Here is an 18729-nt window from a genome sequence, read left to right on the forward strand (position 1 = left end):
GACTATAATTAGAGCATTCCAAATCTCCCCACCCCTTTCCTCCTCCCAACCGGCAGGACCGATTCAGAAAACAGGTAGAGGAGCACTTCTGGCAACAGCTGGTGAAATTGGGGTTCCAGAGTTTGCAAGATGCAAGAGCTAAGAGTCAGAACTCTACCACGTGAGGATGATGGAATTCCGCAAGTCAGGGAGGTGAGGGGACCCTGGACTGAGGGGGTGGCTTAAGGAAACTGTGTGGGAGGAATTAGACAATGAGAGACTGAGGTTCAGAGAAAGATGGGGACTGAGTGTGTGTTTATGTGGATGGCGGGGCAGTTTCCTGGGCCTGAGACCCGGGCATTCTCACAAGGCCTCTTGCTCAGAAGGCCCCTGTCCTGATCTCTGATGTCACCTTCTTGAAATGCTTAATATTTTTTGAACAAGGGGCCTCACATTTTCAGTTTTCACTACCACCTGCAAATGATGCAGCTGATCCTGTGGGCAGGTTTCTAACAATCCAAACAGGTTGGTTAAGTCATCGTTACTGTTTTGGGTGGATGTCTGACACTTCAGTAACAAAGCCCGTTGTACACCACCAGGCAGAAGGCACCACACAGCAGCCAACATCGCCTCTAAGACGAGAGACCCTTAGCCTGACTTTCCTGATATCCTCCCTCAGGATAGAAGGGGACAATGCTTTCTCCCCACCTGACATCCCCATCATGACATAGAATAGAATGGCCCAGCTACACCCTGGTAACCAAGGTAACACCCTCATGCTTAGTCCTCAGGGGATGGCATTGTGTACCCCTTGGTTCCTTTGAAGTAATTCCTTTAGTTTCTCTCACTGCTCTGTCCTTCATTCAACAACCATTTATTGTTAGTTACTGTGTAACCGAGCGTTCCATCGCCAACCCACCCAGCAAGAGTTCAGCATGCCCCAGCCACCGATCAGCCTAAAGGAGCCCAACAGACAAAGACCTGGAAAGAAGAGGAAGGAAGGAGAGGCCGTGCAGAGTGTTTCACGTTCCATTTCCCCACCCACTTCTCAATTCAAAGTCAAAATCCCCTCTTCTCGTGTGCCAGCTTCACTGTAGCAATTTATCCTGCAGTATGAATTTAAAACCCTATCATAAATTTCCACGTTGGAACCTACAGTGGACTGTGCCCTTCCTAGGCACTGGTGGAGGATGGAAGTACAGAATAATGCAGTTGAGCTGATCACTTGACATAGCCAAGGACAGAAGGAATCGTTGTGTGAACATCCATTTCCAATACATTCTCAATGCAAAAGATTAGAATGATATGAAATTCCCTCTTTAACATTACGTCTTCATACCTTCCTTTCTCCTCAACCTGCATCCACAGTTTTGTGTACATTCTCCTCATCCTCTTCGTTTACATGTAAAGTCATATGTATCTTGCATATACCTTTTTTATGTATAAAATTTTTTTCTATTTTAACCATTTAACTGTAACCAGTATACAGTTCAGTGGCATTAAGTACATTTATATTGTTGTGTAACCATCACCACCATCCATCTCCAGAACCCTTGTCATCTTGCAAAGCTGGAGCTATAGATCCTTTAAGCAATAACTCCCCATTCCTCCCTCCCCCTAGCTCCTGGTAACCACTGTTCTATTTTCTGTATCTACCTGTGATTGTGACTACTCTGAGTACCTCATATGTCTCAGTCCATTTGGGCTACTCTAACAAAATACCATAGATTGAGAAGGTTATAAACAACAGAAATTGATTTCTCACAGTTCTGGAGGCTGGAAGTCCAAGATCAAGATGCCAGCAGATTAGGTGTCTGGCGAGAACTGCTTCCTCATTCATAGATGGCTGGCTTTTTGCTGTGCCCTCAATGGTAGAAGGGGCAAGGGAACTTTCTGGGGTCTCTTTTACAAGAGCACTAATCCCATTCGTGAGGGTTCCACCCTCATGACCTAATTATCTCCCAAAGGCCCCATCTCCAACACCACCACATTGGGGGTTAGGTTTCAACATGAAAATTTAGCCGAGACACAAACATTCAGTCCATAGCATCATATAAGTAGAAGCATTATATGTGTCTTTTGTGATGGCCTTATTTCACTTAGCATAATGGCCTCAAGGTTTATCCATGTTGCAGCATATGTCAGGATTTCTTTCCTTTTTAAGATTGAATAATATTCCATTGTATGTATATACTACATTTTGCCTATCCATTCACATATAACTTTTTAAATTAAAAAAAATTAATGGGATAATAGTCGCATAATGTTCTGAATATTACTTTTTTACTTAATGACACCTATTTTCATTATAGCTTCTGTAGATCTATGCAGTTCTTTTTTAATGGTAGTCTGTTACATTGTGCAGATGTGTCATAGTTTAATCATTCTATTTTTTGCTAGATATTTAGGTGGTATACAGTGAATATTATCAATAATCCTACTATGAGTGTTCTTGTTCATACATATTATGCCCATGGGCAGATGTTTTGTCAGGGAAGATGCTTCAAAGAGGAATTTCCAAATTCCAGGTTCTGCTTTTTCTTGCAACTGCCAAGTTGCAATTCAAAAAATCTTCACCAGTTTCTTCTCCCACCGACAACGTGTGAACGTGCTCCCTTCCCCAGATCTTTGCCAATATTTGATATTGACCTTTCATTATTCTTTTAATATTCATTTTGCTAGTTACTAGCAAAGTGGAACGTCTTTTAATTCTTTTGTCGGCTGCTTGAATTCTGTGAATTGTCTATACATATACTCAACACATTTTTCTTACTTTATCCTAAAAACTGCAACCCTATGAAGGAGGTGCTATTATTATCCGTATTATACAGCTAAAGAACTGAATATCCAATAGCCAGAGAATGATAAAGTAACTTCCACTTGACACTAAAACATAGTGGGAAGAGCTCAGCCTCTGGAATCAGAATACCACTTCTGGGCTGTGCTACCCCAGACAAATTATTTAACTTCTCTGTGTTACAGTGTCCTCATCTGTAGAATGGAAATACTAATAGTATCTATCTTATAAGGTTATTGTGAGGATAAAATGAGACAATCCTCGATAATGTTTGAATCATATAATATAGTGGCAGAGACCCTCAATATATGCCAGCTATTATTAATATTATAGAAAAATATGTAGATCTGGAGTAACCAGGAAAATATTTATGACACAATGGAAAATGCAAAAACAAAACACCCCACTAAATAGTATATATTCTATGATTGCAATTTTGTGAAAACTACTTCTGCTCATGGAAAAAGACTTGAAGGAAATATGCATACGTGAAAAGAATTTCTTTGTTAGGGTGATGGGATTGTGGTGGCTTTTTAAATATCATTTTATAATCAACAAAAAAGGAGGAGAAGAAAGGAAAGGAACTAAACTCTGGCTATGGGCTTTGTCCCTGAAGATGTGAAGGAGGTTCACAGGCCCCCCAGACCAGTGCCTCACCTCTAAAGAATATGGCTCTGATGGGCCTGAGCCATGCTAGGCTAGCTCGCCATGCTCTTATCTCTCCAAAGGCTGCCGGATGGCTTTGTCTCTCTGAATTATAAACAGCAGCACTTTGTCTCCTTGTTCATGCATTCATCCATTCACTTCATAGGTATTCATGGAGAGCTTCCTATGTGCTAGATAGACACCATTCTGGGCACTGGATATACGATGGTGAACAAGACAGGGAAGGTCTTGGATCCCAGTTTATAATGAGGAATTGAAGACAATAAAGCAACAAATACATAAACAAGAAACAACCAGATAGTAATAAGTGCTACGCAGAGAATTAAAATTCAGGGCTGTGATAGTGGCTGACTGTGTGGTTCCTTTAGACTGGTGGTCAAGGTAGGCTTCTCTGAGGAGATAGCTCTTCAGCTGATGGCAAGAAGGTACCAACCTGGGAAGCTCAGGGGAAGAATATTCTGGAGAGTGGGCAGCGTGTTCAAACGCTCTTGGGCAGAAGCCCATTTGGTGGGTGTGAGATATGAAGGAAGGCTAGTGTGGCTGGAGTGTGGTGGGTGAGGGTAAAAGCAGCGTGAGATAAGGTCAGATCAGGCAGGGCTCCAAGGTCAGATCAGGCAGGGCTCCGTGAGGGAGGACAAGGATTTTGGAATTTATTCAAAGCGAGATGGAAAATCACTGGAAGGTGTTTACGTAAGAAAGTGACTTGATCAGATTTATGTTTTTAGAGAGATCCTCTGGCTGCCGTATGGCAAATGGACTGCAGGAAGATTGGAAGCAGGAACGTCAGTTCCAAGGGTATTGCAGTGATTCAGGCAAGAGATGCTCAGGGGTTTGGTTGGGGTGTTGGCAGTGAAGAAGGAGAGGAGTGGATGTTGGGGTATCCTGTGGAGGTAGAGGTCATAGGACTTGCTGAACGATTGGGCATGGGCTGTAGGAGAACAGAGGAATCAAAGATATTTCCTAGATTTTTGGCTTGGGTAACTTGGTGCTGTTTACTTTGATGAGGAAAATTGGAGGAGAAGCAAATTTTTCAGGGGAAAATTACTAATCCTATTAGCTGTCTAAGTAGAAATGTCAAACAGAGAATTGATTGTGTGAGTCTGGACTTCCAGAGAGAAGTCAGGACAAGAATTGCAGGTTTGGAAACCTCCATACGTGGATGGTATTTTAATCAGGAGATTGGTGGCATCACCCAGGCAGAGTGTAGATGGAGAAGAGAAGAATGCAGGATTGAGTCCTGGGTCCTTTAAAGTGGGGAGATTAAGCAGAAAACAGAGAATCTGATAAGGAGACTGAAGAGGAACAGCCAGTGAGGCAGGAGGAACATCAGCAAATGAGAGTTCATAGTAGCCAAGAGGGCTTCCCTGGTGGCGCAGTGGTTGAGAGTCCGCCTGCCGATGCAGGGGACACGGGCTCGTGCCCCGGTCTAGGAAGATCCCACATGCCGCGGAGCGGCTGGGCCCGTGAGCCATGGCCGCTGAGCCTGCGCGTCCGGAGCCTGTGCTCCGCAACGGGAGAGGCCACAGCAGTGAGAGGCCCGCGTACTGCAAAAAAAAACAAAAAACAACACACAGTAGCCAAGAGAAGACAGTGTTTCAGGGAGGACATAGACCAGCTAAAACATCAAGTACAATGAGGACTAAAGTCACCATTGGATTTGGCAACAAGGAGATCATTGAACCTCATTGCAGACATTGTGAACATGGGAGGCATGCCAGTTGGGGAGCCAAATAGGATTTGGTTTGGACTGTAGTTCCACCACTTACCAGCTGGGTGACCCTGGACAGGTCATGTAACCTGTCTATAAATTTAGATAATGACATTCACCGTGTAGGATTGTTGTAAGTATAAGTGAGGTAAACTATATGAAATTGCACAGCACTTAATAGGCACTCAATACATACTGATTCCCATTTTTTAGGCAGCTGTGGAAAGGCAGGGAACTTGGGATGGCCCCAGGGAAGAGGTCTTGGTGTCCTCAGGATCTGTTTTGGAAGCCTCATCAGTGCTTGTTTTCAAAGAAAAGAGAAGGGTTATTGATCCAGAGGCCTGAGAGTTGAATAGCTAACTCTGTCCAAGAAGGAAATGAGGGCAGGGTTTTGGGCCCCATGTTTGGCCTCAGGCATCCTTACTAATCAACTCCTAGGTCATAAGGTTTCCTACTAGCTGGTCACCATCCTCACTCCTAGTAGGTACTGGGCTGAGCAGGACAGATTGAGGCTGAAGGTGACTGTCTAAATCCTTGAACAGTGTGTTCTGAGCAAACTTGGTGCTTAGGGTAATGCCCCTGTGACTTGGATGAGTTTCCAGGACTCGTGAGAAGTCCCAGACCCTGTGGTAAGAAGACCATGGTTCCCCCAGTCTTTGCATGGAGAAAAGTGGATCAAACAGAGCAGGGGAGCCCATTTCAGAGTCACATTTGTGCTCTCCTCCTGTACAAATGTAGCTGGGACCATGGGGTAGAAGGAGGTCAAAACAAGGAGTCACTGCCCACGGGGCTGTGAGCAGGTGTTGGATTTAGTCCTTATTCCAAATGGTCAGGTCTGGAGACATCCAGTTCTCAGTCCCCCAGGAGTTACTGGAAATGCCAAGGGTTAAGTGGGGAAACTGCTGAGAGAGATAAATGAGACTGAGCGCCTGGGACAGGGAGGGCAGGTACGGGACACATGTGGCCACCTCGACCCCCTTGGTGCAGGGCAGACACAGCTACTCCATCACAGCCCGTTTCCACTCAACCTAAACTCAGTCTCTGAGCCTAACCCAGCCCATCCTCAACACAGAGCTGCATGCAGCCACTAGCAATAATTGAGCCTTGGCTTTCAAGGCAGACTTAGCAAATTTTTTTTTTTTTTTTTTTGGCTAGGCCAGTTTTACTAATCTCTCTAACTAGTACTCAAATAACTTTTTACAGCCTGAGAAGAGGAGTGCTCTGTGACATTTTAATAGTATCATGTAGCACTTGGCCATCATCTTCAATCCTCCATTACATGAAACTTATTTTAGGAGGCGATGGGGGTTTGGAATTGAACTTTCCTGGACCTCTAGAGCACTTCTTTGCAAACTTTATCATCTTAGTAAAGGCAGAGTCTGATTTAGCTAGTCGAGGGTGGGACCTGAGAGTGTGCATTACTGACAAGCTCCCAGGTGCTACTGATGCAGCTGAGCTGCAGTCCACACTTCGAGTAGCAAGGGAATGGACCCCGTTAGGCATTGACTCACAAGACAGCAGAGGAAAATTTCAGACAAACAGGAACCTAATAGGGCTCACAGTGTTCTAGAGACAAGTTGGCAAGATCCTGCAGCCACCTGGACAAGCAATCCAGGATGATGTAACTCTGCCATGGAGACTCATGTTATGAAATAGGGGAGTAGCTTGAAGAGAATTTACACTCCCAGCTCCCATTGCCTTGTGTGCAAGTTGCTGTTCATGGGCAGGACAGGGTGATGGCTACTGGGCCCCTTGCCTTGTCAGTTGGGAAGAGAGGCAGTGAGTGGGCCTCCAGAAGACTTCTTGGAGTTTGCTGGCACGAGGACAGGATAAGAAGCAAACCACAGTATCCCAGGAGCAGAGATAGAGCCAGGGGGCTGTGCCCTTTACATTGGCAGCTCCAGCTTTCTCAGTCCCAGTGGTAGTTCTGGAACTGCAACCAACCAACCAACCAGAGATCTGTAACCCACTTCTTTGCCTTCTCACTCAGTTTCTGCAGAACCTGTCTCTTCAAGCAGCCTCCCTGCCGGAGGGGAGAAGTTGAGTGCAAGATGGTTCCATGTACATTTCCTACTGGGCACAACTCTGGCTAGATTCAAAGCATATTTAGATACGTGCCTGAAGGCTAAAGCTGTACCTGGTTACTAAAGGGGGCAGACAAGAATGTGGGGGAACAGCTACCACCACCCAGCACGGACCTCCTTGATAACCTGCGTCCCAGGAGACCAATATGAAGGCGTGATGGAAAGGGAGTTTGGATTTGAATCTCAGCTTCTCACGTAACACCTCTGTGACTTTAGACACGTTACTTGATTTGTCTGAACCTTGTTTTCCTTATTAGCCAAATACGATCTCCTTGCAGGGCTAAAATGGCAAAATTAAATGAGGCAATCGTGCAAGAGCTGAAGGCAAGACCTGACTTATTCCCAGCACTCACCTATAGAGGCCTCCTTTCTGGCTCCCCCTGGCACTTTCCCTCTTATGACGCAGTCCCTGCTGCCCATGAAGAGCTGGGCAAGGGAGCTGCTGACCCCACCCAACCTCTGCTGGACCAGCTGCCTCTTCCATCCCCGGCAGCACCCCACCCAGATAGAGTCAGCTAACAGGAAACACAGGTTTCTCCTGGACCGTCACATGAAAATAGTAAGATCCACCTCCAGGCCGTGAGGGTTTAGTGAACCACAGGATTTGGAAATATCTAGTATGACCATGCATCACAGTGTGTCCCAAACCATTTCAGTTTAGAGCTGATGTCCAAGTGTCCATCTCAAGGGCTCCACTTTGGATGGTAAAGTGTAAACACATAAATTGCAAGGGGCTGTGCAAATCCTAGGCAGTGTGTGTGTATTTGTGGTTGGAAGCTCTTGTTGCTGACAATAAATGAAGGCTGGAAACACAAGAGTTGCAATGGTTTTCTCTTCGCCTTCCATATTTTTTTAATTAATTTTTTTTTTTTTTTTTGGCCACACTGCGCAACAGGCGGGATCTTGGTTCCCCGACCAGGGATGGGACTGCGCCCCCTGCAGTAGAAGCGTGGAATCTTAACCACTGGACCACCAGGGAATTCCCCTTCACCTTTCATATTTGACTAGGCGCTTTTTCCTACCCTTGTCTTTTTGGGGACAAGAGGAAATCCGGGGAGTTTTGATGATTGGAGGGAGCCTTGGGATCTGGAAAAGCCCCCTGACCAGAAGAATACCCTTCCAGGATCCCCTCCACCCGTGCCCCCTATCAGCTACCCCGCTCCCTTCCAACCCTGCCAACCCCCAGGCCACTGACTCACTCCCATCCAGGCCTAGACCTATGCTCACCCAGTGTGTGGAGAACCTACTCCCCCTCGCCTGTGAGGATGGCAAAGACTTCCCTGAGAATATGAAGCCCACGTGGGCCTCTGGAGTTGCTCAAGCATCTGTCTTCCTTCTCCCTGTCTCCTTCTCCTCTTTTTTTTGCCTCTTATGGAAGCTATACTGAGATTAAGCAATGCTCAGGGGTAACTGGGTCACGTCAGCTGTGTGTGGGGAGGAGGAGACAGTGGGACCACTCAGGTCACCGTGTATCAGACAGCAGCCGACGCCTCCGTAACCAAGCAGGAAAATCGGGAACTTCTGTTCACTGACTGCTCAACTACCCATCACTTACTGCATCAAGCTCAGCTCCACTCAGAAAGCCAGGTAGCCTTCACCACTATGTCCCCCCATACCCCAGTCTTCAGCCACATGGAACTTTTCAGTGTCCCCTGGACTTACCAACTCTTCAGGCCTCTGTGCGCTGACCCACGCTCTTCCTTTTCCTCGCAGTGAAAGGAGCTCTCCCTCTTTATTGCTCTGAAAACTCTCTACATCTGCTTCTCTGAGAAGGTTTCTCCAGGCAGAGTTGGTTTCTTTCTCCGCTCTCCTCCCAGAGCACAGCACTTGCATTGCCATGAATGCTTCACAGATCTGCCAACCCATCTTTGTATTTTCAGAGCCCATCACAGTACTGGGTTCATGTGAGTTGCTTAGTAAATGCATGTCCAGTGGCTGAATGAGTGAATGAATGAGTAATGGTAAGAGGGTTGGCTATGGGGTCAATTACCTTGACTGGTACCAGCAACCATTGTGTGCTCTTGACCAAGTCACTTAACCTCTCCTAACCTCAGATGCCTCACCAATAAGATGATAATAATTACACCCACACTACCTACCTTGTAGGGCTGCGGTGAGGACCCAATGACATAGTTTATGGGAAAGCACCTTATAAGCTAAAAAGGGAGATACATGCACCCCAATACCATGAAGTTTACTAGACCGATTGAGTTTCAAAACCCTCACTCCTGAGCGAGGTGAATACTGGAAAAAGAGACTCTCTGAACTCTCCAAGGAACTGTCAGCAGAAGCAGCTTTCAGTGCCAGCACAAAGACAGATGTATGTGCTTATATGGAAATGTGTTTTTAACAAATATAACATGAGAATGGAATTCTTTCTTCCCCACATCAAGCCTTGATAGCTAATTAATTCCACCTGGAGGAGGGAGCCAGCCATTGGGCAAAGAGAAGTCCTCCTTCCATGTTTGGGAAGGAATCTACGGTAGCTATCTCATGGGCATCTGGAGAAAGGCAACGGATAAACCAAGTCATTGGTTTTGAAGGATCTCAAAGATTACTTAGTCTGACCTCATCATTTATAGGCAACCCAGAAAGGGAACATGTTTAGCTCGGGAAACTGAGAAATGGCAGAACTGGGCATGACCTCCTCTCTTTCCACTGCTCTTTCTCCTACGTAGCCAATTTTCCTGATCCCAGACTGTGATGGCATCTCTTAGCTAGAGTCTGTTGACAGTTGTTAGAACAACCTGTGGACAAATTAATTATCCAAGGAAATACTCTTTATAGCAGGCTTTATTCTCCTCTCAGCAAATATCGTGCCCAGATGAGTGCTTTCAAGCTGATGACCCTTGGCGCCTTCTTGCCTTCATAATAATTGCCTTATAAATTAAATCCTTATAAATTGCCTTGGACGCACTGAGTGCCTGGGTAGACGCTGAGCGCTGTGCTGAACTTTGCAACAATGAGACTCAATGTCTAAACCTGCAATGAAGGACGCTGCAGACTGCTCCCCAGGGGACCTGGATTCTGACTCCTTGATCCTGCCACCAACCAGCTGTGGCACCTTGACTCCATCCTCTGAACCTCACTTTTCAAATCTCTGAAATAACATTGAACTCCTTCCCGATTTCAGGGCTATAGGATGAACTGGGATTCTGGATGCCCACCTGAAAAGAACAAGAGGATGTTGCCCCCAGATTTATTTTCTTAACTCAGGTGCCACTCCTAACTCAGGCTCAGGCACACGGTGGGGTAGGGGCAGGGACTGCATCTCTTACAATATTTGAGCAGTATTTTAGGCACGATAGCAGCTCCAGCTGGGAGCCGATTTAGAGAAGCCATTGTGCGTTCACCTCTTCTCTGTCATAACCTCCAGGATACTGAGGGATAAAAACCCTTGGCCTTAGCCTCAGTCACCATTTTTGTTTGTTTGTTTAATGTTATTCCGTTATTAATTCTTTCCCATTTGCCTGATGTTCTCGACTTCGTTGCTACCTTCTCCCCTGGCCATTCATCAACACCTGTGGTTTCAAATACCACCTAGATGCTGAGGCTTCTCAAACTATTCTCCTGGTCCAGGGAAGATCCGTGTACTCTTGCCCTCGGGCATCACCTCTAAGCTTTAGACATAAATTCAACGTCTCCTGAGTGTCCCACGGTCCTGTCACATTCAGCATCTCCTCCCGGCCCCCTGACTCTTGCTTCCCTCCCAGTCTTCCTCGTCCCGGTAACGATGCCACATTCAACCACTTGACCAAACAGAACACAGGAAATCATCCTCTTTTTTTGAGGATGGCATGCGGGGTCTTAGTTCCCCGACCAGGGATTGAACCTGCGCCCCCTGCAGTGGAAGCACAGAGTCTTATCCACTGGACCGCCAGGGAAGTCCTTGGAAATCATCCTTGATGCCTCTCCTGTCCTGCCTATCCTAGTCGTCTCCTTCTTTAACCTAGATCCTATCCTTCCTTTCCTGTTTCTACCACTTTTGCCCTGGCTCCTGCCTTATCATCCCTCCCCATGACCACTGTATCAGCCTTTAACCTACCTTCCCTGCTTCCTCCAATCTGTCCAGACTGGAGTCTGGACAGTGGTTCTCATCCTTGATGCAACTGAGATCATCTGGGAAGCTTTCACCCACTGATGCCTTCGTGGCACCCCCAGGGACTCTAATGTAATTGCTCTGGGGTGTGGTCCAGTATGGAGAGGCTCAAATGTTCCTCAGCTGATTCTAATTTAAAGTCAAGGTGGAGGGCTACTGTGCTAAAATAATCTTCTGAAACTACTTGCAGGGTAAAGTCTAAACTCTGTAACTGGCGTTACCTAACCATTCCCAAATAGGACGCAGCCTCCCTCATCTATTAACTTTGCAGATGAGTCCAATATATGGGCAAGGATGAGACCACTTCTCTTAGCTGTAGCGTGGAGGATGGGGAGAGGCAGCAAGGCTGATACAGTGGTCCAGGTGAGAGATGATGGACAAAAAGAAGGGCAGATACAATGGAAGTGGTGAGTTCCACTGACTCTATTGTACTCCCTCAAGCCCAGACGTATAATTAGTAAAGATGTTCTTGGACACAGAGTCGGATATCTCTTCTCCCATTTCCACCTCACTGTACTGTACATCCTTACAGCAAGAGTGAGTTTGATTAAGCAAGCGTAATACCTCAACTGTTCTCCTAGTGAAAGGGAGGGTAGGGAAGGACAGCCTGATACCAGAGGGGCCCGTGGAAAACTATTACACATACACACTAAGTCCCAAAGATGGTAAAAAACAGTTCTTTACTTTCCCTTCAAGTAGCCTCCTGCCCTTCTAAACCCACCTAAGCTAGACATTGAGGTTGTCTTTCTCTTTCTGCTTGCCCATCTTTCCTTTACATCAAACAGTCCTCTTGGTTTTTTATTTGTTTGTTTTAACATCTTTGCCTTCCCCCCAGGGTTCTGCTCCTTTCTCTTGGCTCTGATCTATGCTTAACCAATTGTGTACATCTGGTTTCTCCTTGACTGAGCTGATGGGAGGTGAGGTTTAGGGACTCTTGGAACACAGGTCTGTATGACTCCAGAGTCCATGTTCTTTCCATTGTACCAAGCACCCTTTACTAACTTTTGTTTTCTGGTAAATCAAGGCTTTTCCAAGAGCAACCTAACTTGAACGGTATGAGGTGAAAAGTAGATGTGACCTAAGGAGTGAACACTTCCAAAGCCTTGTGTTTTCCAGATCAACATCTTGCAGTGAGGGATCACAGTTCTCATGGGATTTCTTAGAGGAACATTCTTTAGAGTCAGCATGGGTGAGGAGGAAGTTCAGGGTTAGGAATCAGTACAACGGCAAGAGTCCTGAATAACAGGCCAGGTCAGCTTGAGAAAGTCACTTACCCTCTTTGAGCCTTGTTTTTCTTGTCAATAACTGAGGATAATATATTTGCTTTTGTTCAGTTTACTGTGAAGATCCTATGAAAGAATGCCTGGGGAGGTGCTTTTTAAACTGTGCAGAACTCTGTTGTTGTTGTTGGGTTTTTTTTGTGGTACGCGGGCCTCTCACTGTTGTGGCCTCTCCCGTTGCGGAGCAACAGGCTCCGGACGTGCAGGCTCAGTGGCCATGGCTCATGGGCCCAGCCGCTCCACGGCATGTGGGATCTTCCCGGACCGGGGCACGAACCCGTGTCCCCTGCATCGGCAGGTGGACTCTCAACCACTGCGCCACCAGGGGAGCCCAACTGTGCAGAACTCTGAATGCATAAAGCATTGCTATTCTACCTGCAACTACAAACACTTGATGCCTGGAAGTGAACGATGAGATAGAGACGTTAATTTGAAATGCCAAAACTGACCAGGCATTGGATTCATCACGTAGTTCGTATGGTTTTCTAATAAGGGATCATAATTTGTCTTGGGACATCCAAGAACTCTTGTAAAACAGTGCTGTACAGGATGTAACATATTGAAGATTAAGATGTATGGGCATGATACCCAGATTTACAACATACTGGCTGTTTTGCAATTTGAAAATCTAAAACCAGATTTTGGAAAGAAATATTCCTCTTCCAGCCAAGCAGCACAGCCAAAGACAGAATCCGAGGGAGAAGGTCCAATGGGTGCTTCTAGAGTCCAATCTGGGTTGACAAACCCAAATGTCCACAGGGTGAGGCAGTAGCGGGGGCGGACTGGGCTTCTGAAGGACCATTACAGGAGGCAACAGCTACTCAATATCCATCCATTGTGGCCACGTAGGAATTGGGCTGCATGCACCAGATTTTCTGATTTTTTCAAGAGAAGCAGGAAATATAGGTTTTTGTCTGTGCATATATATGAAATTTCCATTTTTAAATGTTGGCAGTGGAACAAATTCAAAACATGTGGGCCAAACCAAACAGATGTGCTGATTGGATTTGGCCCTCAGGCCACCCACCTGTAACTTCTGATCTGGGCCAACTGGCTACCCATTAGAACTACCTGGGGGAGGTTTTAGAAATCTCAGTACTCAGGCCTTACCCTGAACCAATTAAATCAGCATTTCTGAGGGTGAGACTCAGGCATGTGTCTAAATTAAAGCTGACCAGGTGATTCTAGTGTTTAGCCGAGTTTAAGAACCAGTGCTTCAGAGCCTTCTTAAAGTCTAGTCCTCACTGTAAAAACTATAGGGCTGACGAAAGAAACTGAAGACGACACAAATAAATGGAAAGACACCTCCTGTTCATGGACTAGGATAATTAATGTTGTTAAAATGTCCATACCACCCAAATCTATAGCTTCAACGCAATCCCTATCAAAATTCTAACGACATTTTTCACAGAAATAGAACAAACAATCCTAAAATTAGTATGGAACTAGCAAAAGCATTCTCGAGAAAGAAGAACAAAGCTGGAGGCATCATACTTCCTGATATCAAACTATACTATAAAGCTGTTGGAATCAAAATATTATGGTACTGGCTTAAAAATAGACACACAGACCAATGGAACAGAATCAAGAGCCCAGAAGTAAACCCACACATATACAGTCAACTAATGTTCAACAGGGGGACCAAGAATATTCAATAAGGAAAGGATAGTCTCTTCAATAAATAATGTTGGCAAAGCTCTATATCCACATGCAAAAGAATGAAACTAGACCCCTATCTTACATCATTTACAAAAATTAACTCAAAATGGGTTAAAGACTTAAAATACAAGACCTGAAACCATAAAACTCCCAGAAGAAAACATATGTCAAAAGTTCTTTGACATGGGTCTTGGCAGTAATTTTCTGGATACAACAACAAAAGCAGAAGCAGCAAAAGCAAAAATAAACAACGGGAACTACAGCAAACAGCAAAGCAGTCAACAAAATGAAAAGATAACCTATGGGATGGGAGAATGTATTTACAAATCACATATCTGATAAGGGGTTAACATCCAAAATTTGTAAGGAACTCGTATAATTCAATAGCAGAAAAAGCAAATAACCTAATTTAAAAATGGGCAAAGGACCCGAATAGACATTTTTTCCAAAGAAGGTATGCAAATGGCCAAATGGTACATGAAAAGCCACACAACATCACTGATCATCAGGGAAATGCAGATCAAAACCACGGTGAGATACCACCTCACACCTGTTAGAATGCCTCCGATCGAAAAGACAAGAGCTAACAAATGCTGGCGAGGATGTGGAGGATGTACACTGTTGGTAGGGATGTAAATGGACACAGCCACAATGGAAAACAGTATGGAGCCTGCGTGTCCGGAGCCTGTGCTCCGCAACGAGAGAGGCCACAACAGTGAGAGGCCCGCGTACCGCAAAAAAAAAAAAAAAAAAAAAGAAGAAGGAAATCTTCCCATTTGCAACAGTGTGGACTTTGAGGGCATTATGCTAAGTGAAATAATTCAGACAGGAAAAGAAAAATATTATATGATCTCATTTATATATGCAGTCTTAAAAAAACCGAACTCGGGCTTCCCTGGTGGCGCAGTGGTTGAGAGTCCGCCTGCCGATGCAGGGGACACGGGTTCGTGCGCCGGTCTGGGAGAATCCCACATGCCGCGGAGCGACTGGGCCCGTGAGCCATGGCTGCTGAGCCTGCGCGTCCGGAGCCAGTGCTCCACAACGGGAGAGGCCACAACAGTGAGAGGCCCGCGTACCGCCAAAAAAAAAACAACAAACAAACAAAAAAACCAAACTCATAGAGACAGGGAGTAGATTGGTGGTTTCTAGGGGTGGGGGGTGGTGGGGGAAATTGGAGAAAGTGGTCAAAATGTGCAAACTTCCAGTTATAAGAGGAATAAATTATGGGGTCTATTATATAGCACGGTGACTACAGTTAACAATACTGTATTGTACACTTGGAAGTTTCTAAGAGAGCAGACCTTAAAAGTTCTCACTCCCTCAAAAAAAAAAAAAAAGGTAACTATGTGGATGTGTTAACTAATCTTATTATGGTAATCATTTCACAATATATACATATATCAAATCATCACATCAAGAGGGAGAGGGCCAAGATAGCATTATGCTAAGTGAAATAGTCAGGCAGAGAAAGACACATGTGTGATTTTACTTATATGTGGAATAGATACAGAACAAATAGGTAGTCGCTAGAGGGGAGAGAGGTATAATACGTAATAATAGGTGAGGGAGATTAAGAGGTATAACTTTCTAGTCATGAAATAAATGAATCATGGGGATGAAATGTACAGCATGGGGAATATAGTCAATAATATTGTAATAACTTTGTATGGTGATAGATGATAACTAGATTTATGGTGGTGATCATTTTGTAATGTATAGAAATATCAAATCCCTACGTTATACACTTGGAACTAACATGGTGCTGTAGGTCAATTATACGTCAATGAAAATTTTTAAATAAATAAAAATAGAAAATAATCACATCAGATTTCTTAAATGAACTTGACTAAACTAATTCTTGGGGTGCACGCGTGGGTGGTAACACTAAAAAAATACATCATGTCTTCTGCTGGGAGGCTGTTGACTGACTCGTGCCTGCACTGTACCTCCTGGTAACTTTCTCTGCCACCTGGAAGGCTGTTCTTTTCCACTAGCGTGTGACAAGTCTCTTTGCCACCAGTAGGTTACATAATCCTGTGGCAGCCATGTGCTCTCCAAAGATACTTGAATCTCAGCCTTGAAGGGGGGAATGGTGGGTGGGAAGAGGAGTCCTTCTGAGTTCTGATTCTTTCCTGGTCCACTCTCTCTCAACTTTAGAGGTAGTAACTGCTCTCTGCTTTTGCTACTTCAGTATTCTTTAGAGTCCCCTTTTATCCCTTTTAATAATTAACTATATTTTACTAGTTAAAAGTCCTTTATAATTATATAGATATCTCAAGTAGTCAAATCCGTAGAGACAGAATATACCATAGTGATTACCGGGGCTGGGAGGGGAGAAGAAAGGGGAGTGATTGATTGATGGGTAGGTTTCCATTTGGGAAGATGAAAACATTCTGGAGATGGATGGTGGTGACGGTTACACAACAATGTGAATGTACTTAGTGCCACTGAACTGTACACTTAAAGATGGTTAAAATGGCAAATTTGAGGTTATGTATAATTTACCACAATTTTTTTAAAGTTCTTTATATTAAATTTCGAAGTTATAGATGTGGCTTGTCTCCTGGTCGGACCTTGGCTGGTACACAAGGCCTTTTGCAGCAGCCTCCTCAATGGCCTGTCCTCCTTCTGGCCTCTCACATTAATGCATCTTTCAGCCCTGCAACAAGGTGCATGTCCCTAGGTGGAGCTCTTTTGAATTCATCTCTGTTCTAGGGCAATTGTAGCTAAACAGTTTTAGTCTTGCTTCCCTATCTAATCAATTAGAAATGCTGTGTAGCCTCAGGGGAAAAGAGTGCACGATTGATTAGTAATGTCTGTTGTGAGTGCAGGATGCGAAATGGCAGCAAGCACAAAGCAGATGTGACGTTTTTGTTCTAGGTGCTTGGCTGCACTGATTGATTATGATTTCTTTGGAATGTATGCACAATTCAAAGTAGAATTTCAGGATCAGGAAAGACAGAAAATTTTTTCCCAAAGGAAATGTAGCTTCTTTATTCTTCTATGAATCTTTTGACAAGTTCACATTCCTAATTGGTAATGGGAAAATTGCATAGGCTCAGTCATATCCATCAGTTTTTATCTAATCCAGTTGTACCTGTACAGATTTAGTTGTACAAAGAAATACCTTAGCTATTTTAAGTAAAAAGCAATATGTGCGGAAGAAATAATTGATATTTCAATTACAAATAATTGATAGGGGTGAAAGGCAAACTCTGGGCTGAAGTGGTTACCAGAGCACCACCACAGAACTGGGCTTCCAGGGGAGCTGCTACCTCTGTCACAACCAAGAAGGTAGATAAACGTCCATTCAACTTCAAGAACACCATCTCAAGCACCGTTCACAGTTCCAATGCTCCCTCTTTGTGTGTTCTCTCTCTTTCCTCCTCCCATCTGATTCTGTGCCCTGGAGGGCCTTCTTCCCATCCTTTGCCTAACAGTGGGGACAGTGGGGAAGCAGGAGAGTCTGCCCATATGAGTGATGACCTGTGGAAGGAAAGAAGGTATTGCTGGCTGGTCTGGCTCCCATTTTCATTGTCATCACTCTATCCTGACCCAGGTGATGATGTTGTAGGGCTCAGTCATGGCTGGGTGCCTTAGGGGTGAGGGCAGGCGTGAGTCCTTAGTCTTCATCTGGTTCAATCCATGATCACAGGACTTTGCTGATGAAATGGCCTTGGCATAGGTGGTGAGTGTGGTTTTCTCAATCAGTGCTCATTATCAGAACACTCACATGTGTCAGGGCACTCCCATATAAGCAGCTGCTTTGATCCTACCCACAGTGTGCAGCCTGCCCCATTCCCAGTGTGTGTCCCATAGTCCAGCCTTACATGACTTCTGATCCTCCAGTAACCAGTGTTCCCACATGTGCAGTGGATCCTCCTTTACCTCAGTAAGAACCAAGTGGGCCTGAGAGGTGGGCATCCATCCTAAGCCCACTTCACCAGCACAGGGGCCTCACAAGTCTCCAGAGAGGCAGAGGAGCCCATGTACTTTTGCACAAGTACATCCCCAAACTTCAGGGATCCCCTGGGAGAAGGGAGACAGGAATACATAAGTACCAAAAGGCTTTAGTCACTACAGACTGCATTTCTCATATAAGACTGAGAGGAAACATAGACATCAACCACTGCCAAGGTCACATAAAGAGACAGTGGAATTGACATGCCTCCTATAACCTATGCTGCTGATAATCTTGCTGAAAGGATTAAACCCGATCCCATGTCTGGATTCGGAAATTTCCAGGAAATACAAAGGATAGAAAAACATGAAGAACTACACCAAGAGTGTGCAATCAGCAAAACTCTGGAAGCTCTATGGGTCAGAAAGCCTGGGTTCATCAAGTGAGAAGTTGTAATAAAATGAATGAGAAGGAGGAGAAACATATAGATTCAAAAACATTTAAGAGGGCTTCCCTGGTGGTGCAGTGGTTGAGAGTCCGCCTGCCAATACAGGGG

This window comes from Tursiops truncatus, chromosome 6 (assembly GCF_011762595.2).
Source record: "Tursiops truncatus isolate mTurTru1 chromosome 6, mTurTru1.mat.Y, whole genome shotgun sequence".
Classification (NCBI taxonomy): domain Eukaryota; kingdom Metazoa; phylum Chordata; class Mammalia; order Artiodactyla; family Delphinidae; genus Tursiops; species Tursiops truncatus.